The sequence below is a fragment of the Camelus bactrianus genome, chromosome 6 (genome assembly GCF_048773025.1).
Source record: "Camelus bactrianus isolate YW-2024 breed Bactrian camel chromosome 6, ASM4877302v1, whole genome shotgun sequence".
NCBI lineage: Eukaryota > Metazoa > Chordata > Mammalia > Artiodactyla > Camelidae > Camelus > Camelus bactrianus.
This window is the reverse complement of record NC_133544.1, coordinates 82,396,924-82,422,759: the sequence shown is the minus strand read 5'-3', so window position 1 is coordinate 82,422,759 and position 25,836 is coordinate 82,396,924. Positions and strand designations below refer to the sequence as shown.

Genomic DNA, 25,836 nt, shown 5'->3' with positions numbered 1-25,836 from the left:
GGACCCAAAGTGTTTCCTCCAGACCTCTGCATCAAGACAACTTAGAAAACTGGAAACAATAGAGAGAAAATTCAATAAATCTATCCTCAGACTTTCCCTAGGATTTTTTGCACAGAATTATGAAAAAAAAGATAAATACCAATACCCTGAAATATTTTACACAATTATTCCAAATATTATAATGTTTTATGGAAGTCTGAGGCTTTCAAAGTCAAAACAAAACCTGTTTTGAAAGAAAAAATGTACTCTTCAGGTTTATGTACTTCTTAAAAGTAAAACGGAGCCTGGGAATTCTTCCTCTGAGATTTCTGCCACAGCCAAAAACAAATATAACTTCTTTGGCAAATAACAGTTCTGTATTATGACTAAAAAAAAAATCTGTCGTAAAAATCTAATCTTGAGAAAACATATTCTGTCTGCATAAAATAGCAATAATGGAACCAATATCTATCATTTCTGTCATTTGTGCATTTAACTGCTTTACCAACATTTCTACAAGAGGACCTGTGATAGACCTGAAATGGCATTTGGCTCCCTCCTTTTGGGTTAAGAAAATTAAAGTAACTCTTGAATTTGATGCAACAAAGACAGTTATCTTTTAAGAATTGTATTTTGCTTGAGACTCTACCCAAAAACCTGAGAAATGTGTTCTAGTTGTCAGCCCTCGCAGGGCTATGACTGATGTCAAGGGGAACTATTGCAAAGCAAACAGCAATGATGTTTGATGTCAGAAGTGAAAAGAAACCAATTTTCCATTTTTGAGGCTCCCAAGGTTACAGCCTGAGACCCACATCCACCACCAGCTGCTTTGCCCTTTTCCAAGGTCATCTATGTAAGATAATAAATTTGTGATATTTTAAATTTAAAAAAAGTCAATTGCTGGCTCTTGATTACATATTTTCCTGCAAGATTGCTCTTCTTAGATATGTTGTAGCTCTTCCCAGATTAACTGGATATTAAAAAAGATGATCAGAAGTGTCTATATTTCTTTAAAGCAACATAATCACCAGTGGAGAATGGTATTATTCCAAAGGCTGTCCAACTATTTAATCCTTAATAACCTCCGTAGAGAGCATGCCAACTCATAAATCACAACCTCAGGAATATTATTATACTCACCTCCCCACCAAAACTGTTTTTTTGGTATATGGACTTGACAAAGTTTTGGGAAGAGAGTGGGTCATCACCAGCAAATCCACTTAAAATAAATGTAAATTATGTTTCAATTAGCTCTGCTATCCTACCAAATGGTAGAAAAGTGCTGAAGTGTGAAAAAAAGTGTTGAAATGTCTTTTTTCAAAGGGCCATACAAGTCATCAAGACTTAACCAATATGAATAATTCTGACTTTGCATCATGAGACATTTATGTCTGATAGATTATAAAATTAGTTATACACAGACACACAAACACAAATAGAAATAATGATGCTGAGTCACATGAAGTATCATGACTAAAGATTACAATATGAAAACCTCAGTATGTACAAAATTATTATAAGTACTATAAAATAATTTTTAGACTTGCAAATTTCAAGGATAATACCATTAGTTTATATAAAACTGTGCAATAAAATATCTAACAGCCATGGAATATTTGAAAATTTTGAAGTAGCTCACAAATCAAAAACATATTCAATTATGTTTTAATATTTTCATACTTTTACTATATGAGCAATAGCTAACATTTGCTGATCAGACAATAAGAATTTAGGGACCATATCCAACATCTTAAGTGGATAATTCCAATTAATCTTCACAGAACCCTCAGAGCTTAGTATGATTTACATCCTTTTTACTGACGTTGACTCCCCACAACCACGCATACTCTGGGCATCTTCAAACCAAAAATGTATTATCTCTGCCTCCTATGATGTTTGTTTCTGGCCTTTCTTTTCCTTCATACTGTGACCTGTGGTGACTTTTCTATCAAGACTCAAAGAAGTTGCTGATAAGATAACAGAAATATAGTTAGAGTCAAAGGGATCACAGAGTAGAGGCTGGATGGATGATTTTCAATAATATTTGCATTTTAGCATGATCCTTTATGGTTTTATGTAATGAATAATCCATTCTAATTACTATTACTGTTGTTGTTGTTATTATTCTAATGTAGGAATAATCCACTTGTTGGAAGCCACTGAAAGATTTTTGAGAACATAAGCCCTCTTAATACTCCCAAAATGGATACATGTATTGATCAGGACTCTGACTGCAAGTGACAAAATCAAACTTTCAAACACAATTTCCACAAGAAGAGAAAACTGACTAAAGATCTTCCCAGTCAGGTGGTTAAAAGCTCTGAGTGGCGGTTTAAGTCAGACGCCCAGCACTGGATAATTAAACTGAGACTGGGAAGGGGATCGAGGTTGACGACTGTTCATTCTCTGAAGGATGCTCATTCCATTCCTCTCCTTCATGTTAATCTGGCTTAAAGTGGCTGAAAGTGATATATGGCTGAGCAAAGCTTCTTTAAAATGTACATGGATTTGATGGCAAATGTCTTCACATCAAAAGCTATGGCCCCATTACATAATAAAGCTTTTTAACTTTAAGATATTTAAAATGACCACTTTGACAATGGGATAGGGATAAGGTACCTTTCACAGACTTAGATGCAATTTTCAACCCCTGCATTCCTTAACCAAGGAAAGGTGGCTAAGCAGCTATCCCTCCAACCAGCATGGCAACTTGGAGGCTCAGAAAAACTCAGACACTCATAAGTTCCATTTGTCCTTCTTCACAGAGCAAAACAAACAGAACCAACTAGATTTAAATTTACAAACACACACACACACTCTGTCTCTGTCTCTCTGTCTCTCTCTCTCTCCCCCTCCCTCTCCGTTTCTCTCTCTCTCTCTCTCTCAACTTTTCCAACCGGCTTAGAGAAGTCAAAGCAGCCCTTAATGAATGGGCTTATTTCTTGCTATATATAGTCCAAACACCGCAGCAACTTGACTCAAGCTATGATGCATTTGACAAGGCCAACATCACTTGGGGCGATACAGGGGAAGGATTGCTTCTTTCCTATTCCACTTCCAATTCAGCCCCAAGTTCCTTTTCTCTCTTGATATATTTCTTTATCGCCATCCAAATTTAGACTGACTCACAGGCTCCTTCTTTTATCCATGAACATTAAGCCAAGCCAGTGTTATCCTAAAACCCACTTGGGTATTGTCTAAGGAGAGTGAGAAGCAAAAGTTTTGGAGGGGACAGTGAGCAATCACCCACGTCTTATTTTATTATCTACTGCAATGTCTTAAGCTAAACAAATCTCTCTCAAGCCCTTCTTTTGTGATAATTTCCGTAAAGAAAGGAGGATAACACAGTTTGCTTTTAAAGAGAAGATAATGGTTAATTCCTGTTAGAAATCTCATTCCAAGAGAAGACTGGGTTACCTGATCAGGATTTGGTCCCAGGAGAGCCCCCAGCTGATCTCAAAGAAGCTTCTTGAAGCTAAAGTCCTTTGAAGCTGTCACCAAAGCACTGCACACCATCCTCTCTGTAAACCAAACGTGGGGTTCAAACATTACTAGGCTATTTCTTCAGCTCTTCAAAAAAACAATTGCTAAGCTGCTAGAACACAAATTAACTTCTTTGAAATTTAAGTAATTGGTCAATAAAGTTTACTCTGGATAAACACTGATCTGCCATCCAGTTTCTTCGATTTTTTATAATACAGTTTTTCAGCCAGCTTTCTAGTTCTCAGATCTGAGTAAAATTATTCTTCATCTAGAGTTCTCACTATGCCGTTTGCAAACCCTTTCTGTTCTTGGCTTTGGTCCTGGTCCTCTCTTTGGGTGGTTATACCAAAAACTAAAAAAAGATAAGTAAAAAAAAATGTATACAAGGGAGAGCATTGAAAAATCTCTCAGAGGGGCTGAATTTTAATTCCAGCCTCACCTCTTCTTAACCATTTAATCTTGAAGGATTACCATCTCATATCTGTAAAGTGGGCACAGTACTTGCCCATTTTACTTCAGTAGAGTAACTACATGCTTTAAACAAAAATACCAGTCATCCTTGATAAAACGTGTTGCTTCAAAACAGAGAAAAATTACACATGTGCAAACACACCTGCAGCATAATAATATATTCAAATTTTTATCATACCTTATATGTTATAGTACATGGCCTTTATATAATATTTTTGTTTAAAAAAGAATCAGGATATAAATTCAAAAAAAGTCACAGAGAGACTTGAGAGAGCTACAAGCACAAGCACCAAGTTCATTATTTACTGGCAGAGACTGTAAATACACATTAACATAAATGCTATTTACACACACACATTTGATAAAAATTAATTCTATTTAAAATCATGGAGGAATTTTTTTTTGCTAAAATATTTTTCTTTTACTTTTTATTATGCTTCTTTTACAAGACAATCAAAATGTACAAGCATATGTGAAAAAAAATTTTAATGGCACAAATGAGCTTATTTACAAAGCAGAAACAGATTCACAGACATAGAGAACAAACTCCTCCTCTATCTCCTTCTCTCCTTTTCCCTCCCCTCCTCTTCCTTCTTCCTCTCTCTCTCTCCCTGCAAACATGTTAGCCTCTCTCTATCACCTGTCCTAGTCCCTGAGGAAGTCAAGTCCTTTCTCTTTAATTTCTATGAATATTGACTTAGGTTTCAAGCTGGATGAACCCTAGGCAATCCTATGAAATTCAGAGCAGAAACCTCCCTGAACGAGATGCTGTCTTTTCTGAGCCTGTGATCCTAAGAGCTTCTTCTCACCCTCAGTGAGGGAACATGGCACCAAAGGGACAGATGGGGCAGGAGACATCGGGGTGGGGGTGGGGGTGAGGTAGAAGAGAGCAGGTGTCAGTTCTAGCTCTGCTATAAACAACCTGCAGAACATGAAACATTTTTGCATGATTCATCTAATCAAAATCAGTAATTATCTTAAAGCCACTTATTTAACCTGGACTTTTAGGCATTGTTACTATATGATCCGAGAGAGAACTTATCTTGACATTTTCCTAAATTATCCACAGAAATCACTTCCAGAATCTCTGGGATCCAGTAAGTTATCCACAAGGCTAACTCAACCACTGATTTAAATTATTGCACAGAAGGATTTAGCAGTCTGATATCTATACTCTAGTGCGTGAGCAGTCCTTCAGTAGCCACAGAGGTAAGACACATCCCGCTCTGAAGTTGTTGGATCTTCAACCAAGACAACATTCAAACCTGAAATAAATCGCTTCAATGATTCCTGAAGAATATATATGCCATAGTTGGACTTACAGAAATACCGTTTACTCTTTTGCTCAAAGCACCAAGAATTCCATTTATCTCTCTCTCTCCATCCATCCATCCATCCATTCCACTAGACATCAAATGGTGGAGTGGGTAACAGTGCTTATCTCTTCCTAATCACAGGAAGCCTCCTTTATCTTACCTCTGAATTTGTTTGTTGTTTTGTTTTTACCATTAGTATATTGTTTTTGTAGTTACACACACACAAAACTGAAGATATAGTAAAACATGCTTCTAGGATGAGACAGATGAATGAGTAATTGTAATAGCCTAAACCCACTTTGTTTCCCATATTTTATTTAAAAAACAACAACAAAAAAAAACATAAGCTTGGCCAGACTTGCCATTTAGAACAAAAAACTATTTGAAGCAGAAAGCCCTGACATTGACAGCAGTCTCTGCTCTTGCCATTTGACTTTACTCTGTGAGCACTATGAGACATGAGGCTTTTTATAGAAGAAATCAATCCACATCTATAGCATCTTTGTAATATCTTAACATTCTGGTCATATAATGTCGTAAATAACATGGGGCAGCTGAATTGCCAGGCCTGTTCACCATTCCTACAAAGATAAACATACTCTTGAGTCAAAGCTTCAAGCCTTCATTTTAAAACATAGTATTGCAATTGAAAAGTTCAATTTTGAGAAGGGCTCAGTTAAGAAGGTGCCTCATTGAAACTCAATGGAAGTTTCAGTACTTGAACCTAAAGGCTTTAACTTTCTATTGAATTACGAAAACAGACTCCAATGTATTAATGAGTGAGTTTAGCATCACATTATGCCAAGATGTCCATGCATATTGAACTTGAAAATGCACACATAAGCAGAAGCTGGAAACACTCATGAATAATTCAGATCATATGAAGCACGTCAGGCTACAGAAAGAAAGATATTTTATCTTGAACAGGAAAGATTATTTAGCATAAAAGGTCATTATGTGGGCCTAGAGTTAAATGGCTTCACCCACTCCATACACCCACTGCATGAACACTCCCAGTGCCACCAGCTGTAGAAACCAGTAGCAGAGACTTTTTTTCCCTTTCCAGATGTTTTGGGGGGGGGGATACATAACCACAAGTTGAAGAGTTAAAACACAAGCATTCACCACCCTAATCGTCACTGTCCTAACCCTAATGCCTTCCATTGCTAACAGGCTTGACGTATCACCTGGTTTCAGTCACGATGCTATGTAAGCATGCAGAAGCCACAAGTTACCAGTACTTCCAATTTCTGGAAGTCAAAAGTTCAGACCCGAACTAAGGTCTAGAGAGTCTCATGGGCATCCGCTGCCCCCTCCCAATTTCACCCACATGCTCATTCAAAGTATATTTGTTAAACGCCGATTTGGTGCCAGGCACTGTGCTCTTAACTGGAATACAGCAATAAACAAAGACCTGCCCTCCCGGAGCTCATAGCTTTATCAGGAACACATCAAAGACATAAAAACAGAATATTAAACCTGATATAAATGAGCAGAGGTTGCTAGGGAAGTGATCAGTCAGCAAAGACTTGGAGAGTCAGGGAATGCTCCTCAAGACTCAGACAGAAGCTGAATCAGAAGAAGAAGTCGGCCAGAGGGGATGGAGGGGTAACCTTCCTTGCTTGTACGAAAACTCCAACGCAAGAATAAACACGGCAAAACACGACACGAGCGTGGAAGTTCAATTAAGTATCACTGGAGCCTGGAGAATGCAGGGAGGGGAGGGGTTGGCAGGAATAGCGGGGCAAAAGTAAATAATACAAATGAATGCACAGAGCAAAACAGAAACAGACTCATGGATATAGAAAATAAACTAGCGGTTTCCCGTGGGGAGGGGCAAGTTAGGGGTATGGGGTTAAGAGCTACAAACTATATATAAAATAGATAAGCAGCCAGGATGTATCGTACAGCACAGAACTATAGCCTTTATCTTGTAATAACACAATGGAGTATAATCTGTAAAAATACTGAATCGCTATGCTATATACTTGAAACTAATACAATATTGTAAATCAACTATACTTCAACACAAAAATTAAATTAAAAAAATAACATTATATTTTACAACTGCAAAAGAAAAGAAAAAGAAAGGAAATACATTCCAAGAGCCATATCATAAATAAAGGCCTTTGTAAAATAATTTGACAAGAAATTCAAGGGCAACATGCAGCAAATTTATTCAGGGGGACAAGTAACTCTGTAGGCTAAATGAGAATGAATTAGAATTAGAGGACACTATGACTGGCAGCTGGGAAAACAGTGAGGGGGAATAAGGATGGCTTGGGGAGCAGGGCTGGAGAGGAAGGAATAGATTACAGCACTGTGGTCATGAGTGATGTGCAGGCCTTGGTCTTAATCAAACATGAGGAATGAAAAGAAGGGATGGAGTCCTCCTTGAGCAGACGTATGGCCTGGTGACTCTAGTTCTCTCACACACTAGCTGTGTGACCTCAGCCAAACCTGTAAACCTCTTGGTTTACTCATTTGTAAAATGGTAATAAGCACAAGACCCTCCTTGGAGGTTATGCAAATTCAATGTGAGAGTGCACAGAAAGCGCTCAACTAGTACCTGGCACATATTAGATGCTTGTATTAGTTAGGACGTAGACTCACTTGCTGTAACAGAATCTACAAATCCCCATGGCTTAAATAAGACAGAGTGAATTAAAACAAAAAACAAAAACAAAAACAAAAAAACCCAGATGTAAGCAGTCCTAGGAAGGGAAGCTAGATAGCCAAGGACTCTCTAACCTGGTTGGTCTGCCATCATTGAGATGATGACCTCACCCAAAGGGCCCAGGCCAACTCCACTCCAGCTACTGGGGGAAAGAAGAAACAAAGGTGAAAAGGATGTGTGGCTAAAATTCAGGAGTTGTGTCGTTACAGACAAAGGAAGGCTACATATCAGGAGACAGGAGCTAGAAATATTCAGTGCATGTTAATATTACATAAAAATAGAAATTAACTGCTTGAAGGAGAGGAGAAAAGTAGGGGAAAAAAGCATTTCTGGTGGGTGAGTCTTGGTAAACCTAAGACATAAAATATTTCCAATGTTCTACTGAAGGAGAAAGATTTAGATGAAACTATATTGTATAGGGATAATGAGGAACCCAAAGGATTTGATCCTATGTAACAGGGACATTGCGAGAAACAGTATTTGGAACAAAACTACAGGAACCTCCAGATATTATTAATGAACTGCTTTCAAGGAGACTAGAAATATATTCTAACGTTAAAAGGAAAATGAGTCAGCCCACAAGGGAGTTTCTAAGGATTCCCTTTTTTATGGAGCAATGCAGAACATTGTGGAGGAAAATATTAATGATTTTCTTCTACTCAAGAGATGCTCTCTAAAGAAAACAAAGTCATGAATGTTCATGCCAGTGCATGAAACTTGCTTTTAGGTAGCTCAGGAGGTATGTGATATCTCACCTGGTAGTCACAGGGCCTTGAAGCAAGGGGCATTTGCCACCTCATGACTGCAAAGGTTTGCCACCCCCAGGTAGCCATCCTATGTGACTGCAGGGACTGCTGGTCTTAAAAATGAGGCCCTAAACATTGTACCTCCAAATCCCAGACCCTCCCTGATCCAGGATCTCTGTCCGTCTCCTATTCAAAATGTTGGACTATCAGTTAGCTTTCTGTCCTTAAGATTATTCTTGTTTTTAAGTCTGGCCCTTACTGAAATCTCTACAGAAAACCTCAAAGAGCTTTTCCACCCCACTGAGTAATGGAATGAAGTCTCTAGCTTAGAATTTAACTTATTTTCATCCCTCCACAGCAGGTGGGTCATTTTTAGCTCTTTATGGTTTGGCCAAGAGCAAAATCAACAATCCTAACTGCCTGTGGTTTAAACAAGATGAGATACATGATTTTTTGTGGACAGGGCACCTTCCCAAGCTTCAGACCTCATACATCAAGCAGAGATAAAGACCCTGATGGAGCAGGCTGGGCAGGCTATCCTGACCCCTGCAGCACAGTTAACACAAGCCCAGCATTCAGCCTCCAGATCTAAGAAAGGTAACTTGGGGACTGATTTTCAGAGGGACTGACTTTCTTCATTTAACTTAGCCTTTTTGTTGTCAAGAACCAGAGACTACCAGTTTGAACAGGACCTGGCTGGTTTTTGCTGATCAATTCAAGCATATAACACAACTGCTTTCCAGTTGCTAGTGAGGTGGGAGTGCACTGAAGTGTCCTCCACCCCACCCTGTCTGCCTGCAAATCCAGTCAGGTGGTCACTGGAAGGTTCTGGGTATTAGAGAACAACAACCCGGTAATTTTCTATTCAGACAGATTAATGTGATAAAAGATTTGAAATATAACCTTGAACAAGGAGGGAAAGAGCACATCTTCACAAAATAATGTAAGGATTATTATTTTACAGGAAATAGGATACACATCAAGTTAATGGGCAGGAAGGAAATCCATCTTCCCAGTGGCAAGGTGTGTTTATTCTTAGATACTTCAGGAAAAGAACACCACGACCCACAGGACCAGAGCTCTCCCCTCACCCCAGCTCACCTTTCTCTCAAAAACTCATGCCCATCTGCAGAGTTTTTTTTTTCCAGAGGAGAAATTCACTGACTCAGTGGATGCCTCGAGCCTTTGGGATTAGTAAAGACTAGTCGAAAAGTAATTTTCATTAATCTGTAGAAAAGTGGGCACACAGAGAAAGAGGGGGCAGGATGTGGACACCTCCGAAGGCATAAGAAGGGCCTGGGGATGGGAGCAATTTCATCAAAATCAGACATTATTTATGTTTTATCCAGTAGGTAAAACTGTATTTTTTTTAGAAGTTTTAGTTTTCATTCCTATTAGCATGACAGATCAGCATATTTTCTCATGTTTATTAATTTGTATTTCTTCTGTAACTGCACATTTGTACGCTTTGATCTCCAGTCTAATGTTGACTAATGGTAATGAGAGTAGACAGCGTTCTTTTTCCTAAATTTACTGGGAATTCTTTTAGAGCTTTTCCATGAGTATGATTTCTGCTGTTAATTGCTGATTTAAGAAAAAACAGAGAAACCTTTCAAATTAAGCATACTTCTTTTAATTTCCAAGTTACTAACGATGTTCCCCAGAAATAGATGTTGAGTTTCATCAAATGGCCTTTCTAGCATCTACCATATACTTTCTTTCCTTAATTACTGAGGCAGTGAATTACTTCAACAGATTTCCAAATATTGAACTATCTCTGCATTTGTGAAATAGGGCAGTGTTATTTTAATATTCTCCTACAGGATATTAGATGGCTGTTTTTAATATTTTTGCTTTTATGCTAATTTATGAAATAAGTCTGCAAAGGTCTTTTTTAGTGGAACTTTACACACCACTGCCACACCATGAATTGCTAATTTATATATCTTTATGCTTTACAATAGCTTAAATATCTCAATTTTTTGTCCTTAAAGTTTGGATTGGATTTACTGTCCAAACATTTGGATCCTGTGCCTATGAGTCAGGGGTGAAGGAGCATAGTGAGCTCTTTGATTCTCTTTCTTTATAGTTTCTACCTATTTCTGAATACAAGTTGCTATTTTTTTCAGTAATTTTATTCATATCTTTTACATTTTCAAATTTGTTGTTATAAATGTATAGTTGGTACTCATTTTAAATGATTAAGTGATTCATTATCTAAATAAATACCTCCTCATTACTAAGGTTGCACATTTGTGCTGTCAATATAGTCTTTTCAAAGAAACAGCTCTGACAATATTTTTTAATTTCCATTTCATTAATTTTTGCTCTTCATTAATTTCTTTATTCTTATTTTTTTAGTACTGCAATCTATCTACCTTCTAAGATGGAATGTATAGCCCATATATTCTGAATTTTTTTCTTTCAAAAAAGAATATAAAGGTTGAATATGTTTGTCTTCACTGCCATTTACCAATAAATATTAATTTATTATTACAACTATGATATAGTAACATTATGATTTCAGAATACTGAAGAATAACAATTGAAAAGTTTTTTTTTTCCACTACCCTTGTTAACAACACAGTTTTTACTCGCCTTTTTAACCTGAGTTTTATACAGAGTTTCTTTTTAAAAATGATTTCATGTGGTTATTTTACTGTCTTCCTTTGCTCTGTTTTGTTTTTACCATCCTTTAGTCATTGATTTTTTTGACTACTGCTTTGTAGATTCAGGATTTATACTTTGGGGGATTTATTGACATTTTTATTTTGCTGTAATATGTAAAAAATCTTTTGTGTCTGAATGTTTCATAGTCAACTTACGTTTAAGTGGAGCCAAGTTTTAGCAAATTTCTATGTTTATAATTCAGAATAAAGAGATAAATAGAAATATAATTTTAGATACATATTTTCAAAGCTGTATCAAGAAAAATATAAGCTGAGATTGAAAACAGATTCTAATGGATCATTAAATACGGAGTTCAGTAGTTCTCAAAACCTGAGCCTTTATCATTCTCCCACCTTCCTACCTAAGTCACTGTTATGGGCTGAACTGTGTCCCCTCAAAATTCCTAAGTTGAAATACTAACCCTTAGTATTTCAGAATGCAACTTTATTGGGAGATAAGATCCTTAAAGAGGGGATTAAGTTACAATGAGTTCACTGAGATGGGGTCCTAATGGGGTCCTAACACAATAGGACTGGTGTCCTAGTTAGAAGAGGAAGAGACATCAGGGGAATGTGCACAGGGAAACAATGAGAAGGTGGTCATCTGCAAGACAAGAAGAGAGACTCAGGAGAAACCACACCTGCTGAAGCCTTGATCTTGGACTTCTAGCCTGCAGAAATGGGGAGAAAATAGTTCCTGTCATTTAAGCCCCCAGTCTGTGATATTTAACATGGTATCCCTAGCAGACTGCACTATCACCACAGGCTGCAGTTCCCACCACACCTTCATAACGGAGGCCAAGTGTGTTTGCAACTCACAAGTCACACCACCACCATTGCTTTCCTTGGAGTAAAAACCTATTTCTCAATACCCATGACTTTACTAAATGTAGAAAAACAAAAGGTGGTCCAAGTTTGACCACTTTATTCATTATGTAACTTGTCTGTTCCCAGTAGACATGAACCCATTCCTTTAATTTGTTCATCCTTTTCTCTCTGCCTGAAGTTCACCACACCCACATCTGAACAAATAGGTCAGTAGCTGGTCCAAGGCTATGAATTCAGGTCTCCTGATTCTTGGTTCAATGCCCTATCCTCCTTACTATACATTTCATAGACTCAACAATTTATCTAAAGAATTTACTTTTCTCTGTCATCTCTGTGAATAGAATTGCATGACAGTTAAACAAGTGCCCTTTAAGCTTTTGTGAAAATGACCATTTCTGAAACCCATCATAAGGTCTGATATCTTCTCATCTGGAAGGAATCAGGATTACTTTGTAATACATAATGTAATCTAGGAAGAAGGTATTCTTCAGGATGTCTATACCTAAAATTCTGCAGATCAATCCTCTTTTGGTGAAAAAGAGTATTTCTTAGCTCTGAAACATTTAAAGCTGTAGTCAAGGCAGAGAGAAGGGTGAAAGTTTAAGACTGAAGTTTGCTTGCTACAAGAACTGCTTGAAGCCTACATTACCTTTAATATTCCTTTGACTGAAAGCCATTATATAATTACACAACAAGTCTTTGCACTATAAATCAATGGAACTCATATTAAGTAGCTTTCCTCTGAAGGGACTGAAATGAGATTGAGATTGAGAAAGTGAACAGGGAGACAGCGTTTGTTAATTTTTCCACTTTAAAATAAATTATTCCTTTTTTCCTTCTCCCAGTTTCACTAAAGATAATGCAAATAAGTAAAGAGGAAGAAATAGCCACCTATAATCTCACCATCCCCAGGAATAATCAATATTGTTAATTCAGTGTACATATTTCTAGTCCATTTTATATAGACATAAATGTCATTTTTCATTGAAATTACATCTCAATTTGTGTTTTAGGTTGGATTTCCCTAGAAGACAAGGATCCAAGTGGAAGTAGTTCATTTGAGCGATGATGTCAAGAAATCGAGGTAGGAAAGTGAGGCAGAAAAGGGAAAGCAGCCAGCGAAGTGGATTTACCCAGGAAGCAACCACTGTGGGGACCTGGAGCTGATTCCAAGGAGGAATTCTGACTCCCACTGTCAGAATGAAACATGGGCCGCAAAGTTATCTCAACAAAGGGGTGAGTGACCTGGACTGTTTATACATGAACTCCATCAATTACTGGGTCAATGCTCATCTAGGGGTGTAATTCTTCAGCACTTCTGGCCTGCTAAGCACATGGACAAAGAAAACTCAAGCAAAAAGAAGTAGACGCCGGCAATGAGAAGTACAGCAAGCATACACCCAAACAGTGAGGGTGAAGGTGTACAGCTGTGGTTCACATAGCATCTACCATAATTGGAATGTTACTTGGTAACTTGCTTTATTAATATCTTTTACCTTGAATCTTTTATATGGCATTAAATGGACTGAATAATGATATTAATTGTCACTCCTCTTGGCTGCATACTAGTCTATTAAATGACTACATCTATCTCTGGTTGTTGGCATTTGAAATTTCTACTTTTTAAATTATAATAGACAAACTGTAATACACATTTTTGTATTGAAATATTTTGTACAACTATAAAAATATCATTATTACAAATAGTCAGAATTGAATTACTGCATCAAAGGATATGCAAAATTGTATGGCTTTTGATTTGCATTGCAAAGCTGCTCTTTTGAAAGATTGCACTGATTTACACAATTAGCAATGTGTATTTTTCCTATTGTTTCCTGCCCAATATTGAGCCAAAGGGACAGGGCTTCCCCCAAAGAGCCATGGTAGCAGCCAAAACACTGCCACCCCATTGGGCTTGGAAGGTAGAGCATCAAACCACAGAGAATTATTCTTGAGACTTAAAATTGAATGGAATTTGCCTCGCTAGGTTTTGGACTGGCTTGGGACCTGTCACCCTGTTCTTCGTTCCAATTTCTACGTTTTCAAATGGGAATATTTACCCTGTGCCTGTCCATCATCATATTTTGGATGTATATAACTTGTCTGGTTTCACAAGTTCATAGTTGGAGAAGAATTTTGCCTCAGGATGAACTGCATATTGAATTTCAGCCTTATCTGTTTTAGATGATATTTAGATGAGATGTTGGCCTTGAGACTTTAGAGTTGACGCTAGAATGAGTCAAAAGTTTGGGAGCTGTTGGGATGGAATGCATGCATTTTGCATGTGAGAAGAATGAACTTGGGTGGTGGACAGGTGTGGATGCTATAAACTGAATTGTGTCCCCTAAATTCATATGTTGAGGCCTTAAGCCCCAATGTGATGATAACTGGAGATGGGGCCTTTGGGAGGTAATTAGGTATAGATGAGGTCATGAAGGTGAGCCCTTCATGATGGGATTACTGCCCTTATCAGAAGACACCAGAGAGCTAGCTCTAGAGCACTCAATCTCTCTCTGCCACGTGAAGACACAGCAAGAAGGCAGCCATCTGCAATCCTGAAAGAGAGCCCTCACCAGATTCCCTTTTACAATCCCCTGGGAAGAGCGGAACACCAAGTGAGCACGCCCACTGAGCAACCTGCTGGGTCTGTTTCCAGCTCACTGTGTTTCATGTCTTTCTTTGCCTCTCTTCTCTTTTTTCCTCTATCTCACTGCACACAGGTTTGCATCTCTTTAGGCAGCAACACTTTGCTGCTGCAGGCTCTGCTTTCTAGGAACCCAGAATAAAAACAGATTTTTTATAAAGATACTACATTTTAATTATAATAGAAAAAAAGTCCAATGAACCTTTAAAAAACAAAAATAGTATATGCAAAAATCATTGAATTGGATCATTTTATGTTTGAGATGGCTATTTAGAAACCATTATCTTTTAGACTGCAAGCAGTAAAGTTTCCAATTACATCCTTGTATAAAAGCATGGTCTGAATAATATAATACACTTACTTGGATTCATGGCTTTTAGACAACTATACCCAAATAATAAGAATTAATGACAAAGTAGAAACTTGATGAGAGGTCTCAAATATAGAGTACAGGTCCATTTTAATGTTTATCACTGACACAGATTTATTTTTAAAACTGAACTGAATGTATAAATAATAGGAAATGGGAAGAATATACAATATTATAAATAAAATTCACATTCAAAATGACCTCCATCTATAATGTGAAGCATCTCTATCTCACAGTGAATGCTAAAATGTACTGTCAAGGTTAATTTTAACAAAGATAAATCTGAAGCCCCAAATTTGGGTCCAGAAATCCAAATGTACAAAAACTGGTTAGAAAGAACCTGTTTCTGCAGCAAAGACTGAATTTAGGATTTTAGTTGATCACAAAACTCATAAGGACACCTTTAAGACTCTAACCCAGTCTTACACACTATTAAGGAGTAAACTGTCCAGATGATCCAGAAAAAACAGTCCACTATTCTCTGTTCTGTAAGACTCTTTTTTCAGTGACACTGTGTCCAGCTTTGGGAGTCAATGAGAATCGGAATGCTGTTAAGATAGTTGATATATCAAGGAAAATTAAGTCTAAAAGATTAAAGATCTGAAAAATATGTCATATGAAAAGTAAACGGTTGAAAGGACTAGGAATATTTAACCTAGAGAGTCCCCCTGGGGCACTTAACAGCTATCTTCAAATTATTAAAGCACTATTAACAGAAAAAGATATAGACATACAGATTACAGGTTGTTCTAGAAGAGAAAATTCCAGTGATGATGCCCAGACTTCTGTGGCGATTATCTCCTCATGACTAGAAGTATCCAGTTAGAGGCTGGATGACCATTTAATTCGGGAGTGGAATGGTGGAACAATGGCCTCTAAAGTTCCCTCTAACTCTAAGCCACCCGCTGGAGGAGCCTCGAAATAGCCTTCTTTCATTTTGAAATTTTGTGAATCATTATCTTGTAAAGTTCACCTTAGTAAGTTATTTTTTTAAGTAATAAAAGTCCCACACATCTTTGAAATGTAAGACAAGTAGACAACTATTATCATACAAATGAACAAAATAAATTCTTTTTTTAAAGGTCATGAGCAAAGAGGGATCATTAATATTCAGGAAGAGAATATGCACAGTGCTGATATAACGAGCAGAATGGAGATTTGATTCAAGTGGGGAGGAACAAGCCTGAATTTATAATCAAAGCCGGGACTATCACCGCTCGGGTGGAGATCAGTAGCACAGTAGTAGCTGCTACTACTAACAGAGAGGGTAGAAATAGCAAAAAGTAGCAAAGAGGGTAGCACAGAGGTTCTCACCTAAACAGCAGTGAATGACAAAGCCAAGAGAGTGCGCATAACCCAAAACCTTTAAATAAAACCTAGGTCCCCTAGTCCAGAACTGATATCATAAGGACTATGCAATGAAAAGACATCACAAACAGGTATCAGAAATGAGGTATGGAGCCAAGAATCTGGCCAGGAAGATAAAAGCAGGGCCTGGGTAACAGCCAAGAATTGTGTTCCCTGGATACGCATTTAGATGGAGTTTACTGAACATGAGATTGGAAGTTCATAGCATGAAAAATGAAAAAAAAATTTGAGAGAGATAATTTGTCTTGCAAACTGTTCTTCTCAAAGACTTCTTCTATAAAAGATATTACCTTCCTTTTGCCTTTTTTGGGGGGGGTTATATATCCTTTCTTATATGAAATAATGATAATTGCAAATTTTGTTTTGTTCTGTTGAATGCTCTCACTGGCAATGGGAAATACTAACAAACCTGGGCCAACCTCTTCATTTGTTTTCCTTTTAATTTCACCAGTCTGTGAAATTTAAAAATCTGGGAGCAAGTGGCTCAGAACATCCATTTGTGTTTACAGTTTGATTTTGTGATGCAGTTGGGGTAACATGTTAAGTCTGGACTGAAAAGAAGTTTGAAAAGAAACAATTTTATCTGGCAAGTGCAATCAATAACTGTACAGATAATTTCCTACATGCCACACAACTTCATTCATTTTTAAATATTCAAATATTTTAAATATCAAAAATTTTAAGTATCAAACTATTATAAAGACTACATAGGGTACTTTTTTGTTCTAGTTTGTTTTACTGTGTTCATTAACTGCTTTAATGAATGCAGAGTAACTAGCTTTATTGTTCTGTGAATGTATGTGCTCATTTACAACACTCAACTGAGGAAAAAAATCAAAGTTAACAATTTTCAGTAATTAAATGTTAAGCAGTCAAAATACTAAACAGCATTACCCAGATATATTTCTAAATGCATATAAAAACTTCTTAATATTTCAATCTCAAATAAAATATATCTATGGCATAAAATTATAGTACGAATCATGCAATTATGACTGAGTCTTGTTGGGTACTTATTCTAATCAATGTATCACCCTTCTGAAGATGAAAATAAACCATGAACATGAACTCTATGCATATTTATACTTCTAAAATGTAAGAGAAATATGTTAGCTGTTAGGCCACAGACAAGCATTATTTTTCTGAGCCTGTTTCCAAATCTCATTATGAGGAAAATAATGAGACAATGTACTATATACAACTGTGAGTTATTTTTAATCACTGAAAATTGTATCAGTCATGTCATAATACTAAAATAAAATCAAGCACAATTGAATTTAATAATATTCCTAAGCAAATAATTCAAGATGCATGCCAAAGTCTTAGTGATTTACATTATCTTCAGTTTTCACTGTGTGTAAATATGCTATAAAACAGAGTTTCAATTGATAGAATACTAGATAATATATTGCCTACTCTAATTTCCACCTAACCACCAAGATTATAGATGTACTTATCAAAAATGAAGAAATTAAAATATGACATATAACATTCATATGAGCATAAAAATACCATTTTTGTGAGAGCTAAATTAGAAGCCTCAAAATAATATGTGTCATTTTCTTACACTAACATGTTCCAAATTAAGAAAGCAGCACGTTAAGTATAAGTCTTAATTTATGAACTGCCTTTGGGAATGAAATAAATTCTGGGTGACCAAGCTGTTTCAAAAATAACTTTGCATTCATTATTTTAAGTAACACTGAAGAAAACCTTCACACCAGCTCACGACCATGCTTTCCGTCTAATAAGGCAAGTGTCACCCCCAAGAAGCTAGTTTATCATATAACATTTCTATTCAATCATTTCATTTTTCACATAATTTTCCTCCTAATCCTTTGTCAAAACATGAGGAAGAAACAGAATCTTTTCTCTGCATAATTTTCCCTCAGCAGACTGCCATTGCCAGCAGCAGCAGATTAATAATAGATGCTCAGTGACTCTTCAAGTATTACTGGCATTAGGCAGCAGAGCCTGGGGTTAACAAAGAGGTCACTTAGTGTCATTCTGCTCAATGGATGTACAGTAATATTTTGCTAAATCTCTCTTTCATGGAATTTAAAAATTTTAATATCTTCTCCCAGGTTCATGAAAACTCCTAGGAGTTTATGTTTGCAAATCTGACTCTGAGCTTCTTTTCCCAATATTAATTCAGCTGAGAGGAGAATTTCTGTCTCATGCATGCTATTTTTAGTCTGCCTGGTGACCATGCAAACGTGGAAACCAACAGACTTCCTGAATTCCTACAAAATTCACTCCAGCAAACTCTATCAAGGATTTGAGTTATAAGAAGTATTTACATCACAGAAACACAAACATTTACCATTAAGTAGACTTTTTTCTCAAAACCTTCTCCTTCCTTAGTCTTCTTGTCTCCCCCTTCCTTCTCCTTCTTATTACTAATTTGAACTTTTCAAAATGTATATAACCTGGGCTCCAGCCTCCACTCTGTTATTTTATCCACCTCTCTTTCTTCTTTTTCTCTTCTATGCTATTTCTCTGTCTTCTTTGCCCTTCAAGGAAGTAAAATAGAAACAGCTCATTTTTAATGCAAATTAGTTCAAATTCCTCTTACCAATAATGCCTGTTACACTGACTATAAAAGCAATATCAAAGTAATTCACTTAGAATTCAAAGGTGTTTCCTAGTTTACAGGTTTCCATCTAAAATTCAAAATTACTTAGAATAATAAAACCTAAAGGTGCTATGATTCAAATATCCCTTGCTAAATAACTATGATGTGGAATAAATTCTATGAAGATAACTTCAGTCAAGTAGTTTCTATCAAAAAATAAACATATCTCAAGAGGGTTAGAGGCATAAGCCAAGTCAAAGCACATAGGCATAAGTCAAGGTTCATGAGCCCTGAATGTGCTTGGCATGTGTATTCATCTGAATCAGATATTCTTACCTTTCCTTTATATGTGCAAGCACTGAGTTGTAGAGCAAATTAGTTATTAAGATTGTCCTTTAAAGTTCTAATGAGTTCTCCAGCAATTTACTCAGATATATAAATACCTTTTTCTCTATTTCACCATTAGCTACCCAAACAAAAGCAAGCAAGTTGATTTTCACTTTCAGTCCTGAAGGAGTACCAGAATTCAGAATTAACCTACTATCTTAAACAACCAGAAAACTAGAAAAGTATAGGGGAAAAACCCCACAATTTTCAGATATTGGACTGCAGTCAGTGTAGGGCTATGATGCCAGACAGAAATAAAAGAAATGAGGTAAACCTCATAATTTCCCATACCTTCTACCTTGATGCAATTTCCAGAGAGCAGAATAGAAAGGAATGATCTGAAAAGAGTTTAGAGAAAGGGCTCAGATTGCAGGAAAGTAGAAGTGGCTAAAATTTCCAGGGCAGAGTACCTGAGAAATCAAGAGAGATATATAAGACCTGAAAAACACCAAGAACCAACTTGGCCTAATTGACATACTGAACATTCTGACCAATAACTGCAGAATATACTTTCTTTTCAAATCCACATACTCACCAATGTATACCATATATTGATCCATAAAACAAATTTCAGTAAATTTAAAAGAACAAAATCATACCAAGCATATTCTCTGATCATATACAATTAAATTAAGAAAGAAAACATAACACTATCTTGAAATTCTCAAAATATCTGGAATGAAACAACACATTTCTAAATAAGAAATAACAAGTAAAATATTTAAATAAATGAAAATGAAAACCCAACAAACTATAATTTGAGGAACATAGCTATGGACTAAAACCAACATTCTAAGCCTCTACTTGGAAGAAGCTGGTAAAAGAGCAAATTAAACCCAAGGTAATTAGGAGGAAAAATAATAATAAACATAAGAGCAGAAATCACTGAAATAGAAAACAGAAAAATAATAGAGAAAATCAATCCAAAAGATGATTATAAAGCTCTAGCTAGACTGATCAAGAATCAAGAGAGAAGACTCAAATTACCAATGTCAGTGATGAAATGAGAGGATATCACTGGAGACCCTACAGGTATTAAAAGAGTGGTAAGTGAATGCTATGAATAACTTCACGACCATTAATATGAAAACTTAGTAGAAATGTCACGTGCTCATCCTCAACCAGTCTCTTCAAGGTTGTGAAATGTTTTGCTTGGCCTAACTTTGGTTACATGTTTACTTCTTTCATTGAAGGTTCAGATTCACTCAAACCACATGGGTTATGAATTTAAGAGAGGTACTGAGTAGGCAAAGAAAACATATGTCTATTCTACAACAGTGGTCCATGTTTAACCTTTCTATTTCATCTTTCGCATTTGTATCACTGGGTAGTCACTGTTTTGAAGTCAATTTCTCTATCTAAAGGACACAACCTTCCTACCCAGGAAGAATGTAAGAAATTAGCCTATGAAATGCCTTGCCTAGCTCATGCTCTATATTCTTTCTAGGGTCTTTTGACATCTTCCACAATTTTTGACACAAATTGACAACTGGTGAAAGTTAAAACTTTTAAGTCCAGCTCCATCTAAATTCTAGGATCAATCTTGAATTTGGTCAATGGAAAGTTGAAAAAATTTTTTAATTTTAGCATGAAGTCTCTACTGCTGATTACTGTTTTTGGACCTTGGGTCTATGGACGTCTTCTCTGGGCATTTTCTTTGTTCTTAACATCATGGCGCAACAATGCCTTCGAGTCCCTATAGGCTAGGAAGTCGGTCTACCTAGGTCTTTCTAGTATTACTATTCTAAACCCTCAGCTTTATTGTTGGGCCCTACCCTGTGAGACCTGACTCCTCTGAAGCCAGCTTATGTTCTCATAGTCAATGAGCCTTGCTCCCTGCTGAGACATTCTGGGATGTATCTGTTTCTTACAGTGCAGATTTTATACATTACCAAGATATAACTAAAGGCTCTTTCTAAAAGAGATTAGGATTATTGAATCACTTACCTTCCTGGAAATTTCATTTCTGAAAATAAACTGAATTAGGATATAAGGAATATGAATTGTACAATCTGCACATCTAAAAAATCTGCCATTCGTTAAAACAACCTAAAAATGTCTTAAAGAAAATAACTATCTTTATGTGAATACACAAATATGCCTGGCTTGGGCTGTGTGAGCAACCTAAACACTATTTCATTTAATCTCCATACCACTCTGCAAGGTAAAAACTAAAAATCTCTTTTAATAAATGTGTATATTAAGTAACTTGACCAAACTCATAGGTTGTTGAAGTTCAAACTAAGTTTGTAATATCACTAATTTCATGGATTCATTAGTACCATAAAATCTATTAAATACAAGTGAGGAAAACAAAAAAGGGTCCATCATAAAATTAGAACAGGAGTTCATTTCATTGAGAGATAAAAGAGTATAGTGGAAAAAATACAACTCTGGAGTGAAATAAACTGCTATTTAAATCTTAGAGATGTTAGAATGTTTTAGTATATCAATTAGTATAATTTTCAACATTAAGTTTGAAGATGAAAATGATATAGCCACAGCCAACAAATAAGTTAAAGCATTCAATGAAATCGCACATTTATTTATAGTACAAAGTAAGTCTAGAAGGGAACTTACTCAACCTGATAAAAACCTACAGTAAATATCATTACTAATTATTTTTTAAAAAAGACTTCTTTAAAATCAAGAATGACAAAGTTTTCTGGCAAATATGCTGGTCTGAAAAGTAAGCCTTCCAAGAAAATAATAAATGAATGAATGAATGGCATAACATATGTGATAATCTTACAGAGAAAATTATAAATCTTCACTGAAGTATTAAAGAAGACAAATAATGGATAAACATACTCTGCTTATAGATAGGAAGATAGTATTTATAGATATTGATCCTTCCCAAATTGAACTATAAATTTATGTAATTCCAATCAAAATCCTAACAAGAATTTTTTCACAGAAAATTATAAGCTAATTTTAAATTTCTATAGAACAGTAAAATAAATAGAAAATATTCCCCAAAAACTTATTAGAGGGAACATTACCCAACAAAATGGCAAGATTTATTAAGCTAAATTAGTTTAGAGAGTTAGTAGTAATTCATCTTAAATGTTATGCATTGATTAAAAAAAAATTAAGCAGATAAACAGAACACAATCTAGAGCTCAGAATCTGACCAACATATATTAATAAATGTGATCTCTAACAAAGATGGCATTGCAAATCAGTGGGACAACAGTGGACTACTCAATAAATGGTCCTGGTGGGGGAATTTCATATAAAAAAGTGAATCTGGATTTCCTACCTCACACTATCCACAAAAACTAATCCCATTTATACTAAACATGTAGACACAGAAGCAAAACATTAAAACTTTCAGAAGAGACTGTGACCTTCTTCTCTTGCTGTCCCCAAATGCCACCCATGGACTAGTTTGGTGCTGCCTGGCACTTCTTTCATAAAACGGCAGCTAAAACTATTCCAGCATTCATGTTGGCCAATAAAAAGCCCATGTGTAGACTCAGGGCGGAGAACGAGGATCAAGTTAATTTCAAGTGGCAGGATAGGCACCGTAGTGCAGTTTAAAATTAAGACGTTTATACCACTTAGTAAACTAATGAAAACATATTGTAAACAACAGGGCTTTTCAATAAGGCAGATCAGCTCCTGATTTGGTGGGCAGGCAATCAATAAAAGACACACCTGCAGAGCTGGAAATGGGACAGAAGAGGCTGTCAGTGTGCATCCCAGCAGCAGACAGAGGGTGTCTAGTAAACAGAGAAAGTACTTGCTACCTTTCTCTGGACCTGTGTCCTCGGGTAAAGCAATGTATTCTAAATTAAAAAACCATGATTTGATTTCAACACACTCTGGCTGCTACAATAGGTTTTCTTTAGTCTTTTGTTTCACCTTCTTGATTCATTTTAATTGTATATAAAATAACTGATGTATGCAAACAGGTACTTTGCATTTTATTTTCCAAATAGACAATGATATGCAAAACTGGGAATGAAAGGGGTTACTCAACTCTTATAAATTGATATGACTTTCACAACTTTAAACTTTTGTAATTACTCCCATGCAAAGAAACCCTCTTCAAATTACCCCGATCTGAATCTGTTTTCTTGGACTCTGATTCACATACCTATTTTTCCCAGGCCTGGCACCAAAGCAGAATGTTTGGTGGCAAAATCTACATAATTGTCCACTGGTTGATGTAATCTGATCTGGGTGAGGTGTCGAAACCTGAATCCTCAGAGACCAGAATTAGATACAAGCCCCTAAATGTGTTTCTAGAAATCAGGACAAGAAGTAACAAAGTGAGTTCTATTTGTAGGAATATATTCCCATAAAACCTATGTGAATCTATAGATAACAAAATGGAAGTAAGTATACTAAGTACCTACTTATTCCAGTAACAGATTTCTTACTTTTTTGCTTAAACTTGAAATTTTATACAAATAGTTTCTAATCTGTTTGTGTATGAAGACACTTGTTAATAATAAGGAATGTATTTGTGAGGTAAAATATAAAAATCTTATTGTTTATCTATCTTACAATAAAAACATGAAAAGTAACCAAAAAATTTTAAAAGGAAAATTCTATATTTCTTTGGTCTAAAGGCTCATTTAACTTCAGACATTGAGGATGATATTAACTCTGTGATTCCAAGGTCAGGAGCAAGGATACCTGGAGGTTTCAGATCCTGAACCACTTGTCAGGTTCAAGATCCTTAAGCATGCTGATCACGGCTAAGAGGATTTGTTTTCCTGTGTGTTATTTTTCTGTTCTGTCAGATCATTAGCAGTATTTAAATTGTATTTTTTAAGCCCTCTTCTCCAGCTTGTGTGTTTTTTTAATGTTTCTAATATAAATGACAGAAGACATTTCCCAACCCAGCCCCAACTACTTCCCCAGTGTCATCTCCTATTTATCCACCCAACAGCCTCTCCCCAGTCTCCGCCTGCTCCCGGCGCTGCCATACCTCAGTGCTCCTACTGCAGGCCACAGTGCTCATCCTTCTTACCTGTGGCGTACATCGTGTCCCCTCGTCTGGAAAGCCCTCCCCCTCTTTTCCACTGAATCCCTTCTAGCAGCTGCCCCTTGATATTCTCCTTCCACTTCTTAGCACACAGAATTGTCTTAGGGCTCTGGTACAGGCAGGGGCCAGAAATTCCTTGCTTCTTCCCTACATCATTCTAGGCAGGTACTGTCTGCTATACCCTGAAATATTATATTGGCTTCTAAGCCAATGTGCCACACATGTGGTGAGAACCAACTGTATGCTGGGCATCCTGCTAAGCTCTGACAATACAAAGACGGCCAGGGTGGCAGAGTAAAGAAGGTGGGAGACAACAGGAACCCAGGCAAAGAAGCACACTACAAAGGTCCATTCTGGAGGCACGTGTGAAAGGCTGTGAGCACACTGATGCTGTTAGCAAGCAGCATGATCAAAGGCCGTGTGTGGTGGGCAGGAAAGAGTTAAAGACATTCCCTGCTGGTACTAGTCTGCAGCCTATCATTGCAAAGTTACATTCATACTGTTTCTGATCATTTGGGAGAGAAGACAAAAAAATCTTAGAGCAAGCGGAGTGTTTTCGGTGGATACCAATCTTCCTGCAGCCCTTTTTCAGAACACACACAAGAGGCCCTCCGTGGCCACATCAAATTCCCTATGACAGGGCTCACTGCACCAGGTCTCTGTCCTTCCTAGCACTTGCTATAGCTGCAATTTTGAATTTTTAAAAATTTGATTGCTTCACGATTTTTTATCATGCTAAACTGGAAAAGCCACAAGGCCAGGCTCTGCTTGTTTTTCTCATTTTTGTATCTTTAGCACCTAACACAATGCCTGTCAGGTGAAAATGCTCAGTAATTATATCTCAAAGAAGAGCCAATAAATGATGATACTATTATCAGCTAAATAGTCATATACATTTTAGATACTCTGTGCCATGTAATCCTTACAATAATGCTACTTTAAATATGAGGTAACTCAGTCTTTGAGACCTGGGAAATGGCAGGTTTAAGATGTGAGCCCAGGTCCATCTGGCCTCGCTGCACCCAGTCTTAGCTCTACCATCCTATGACAAGATTCACGTCCTTACTGAGGAAGAGGGAGATGGTTGACACAGTAAATTTCCAGAAACAGCAGGATCTGGAAGCAATGGACAGAATGAGGAGTCATTTTTAGCAAGTCCATCTGATACTGAACGCCAAAATGCTGAATTCCTGCCACTTTCTATCCTACCATGACAAACTGGAAACAACTTAAATATCCAAAATAAGAAAACTGCTAAGTCAACCACAGCACATTTGTGTGATGAAATACTATTAAATTGTTAAATGTCATATTCTACAGAATG

General features: G+C 36.6%; 1 protein-coding gene across 1 annotated transcript in view; it reads right to left on the bottom strand.

The window, feature by feature from the left end:
* The window catches only part of UNC13C (unc-13 homolog C), a 639,986-nt gene that overhangs the window by 570,421 nt on the left and 43,729 nt on the right, over positions 1-25,836 (bottom strand). The window contains exon 7 of the mRNA XM_074366154.1: positions 3,397-3,500. The gene's annotated coding sequence lies outside the window, so the exon portion shown is untranslated. The remainder of the gene's footprint in view (positions 1-3,396; positions 3,501-25,836) is intronic.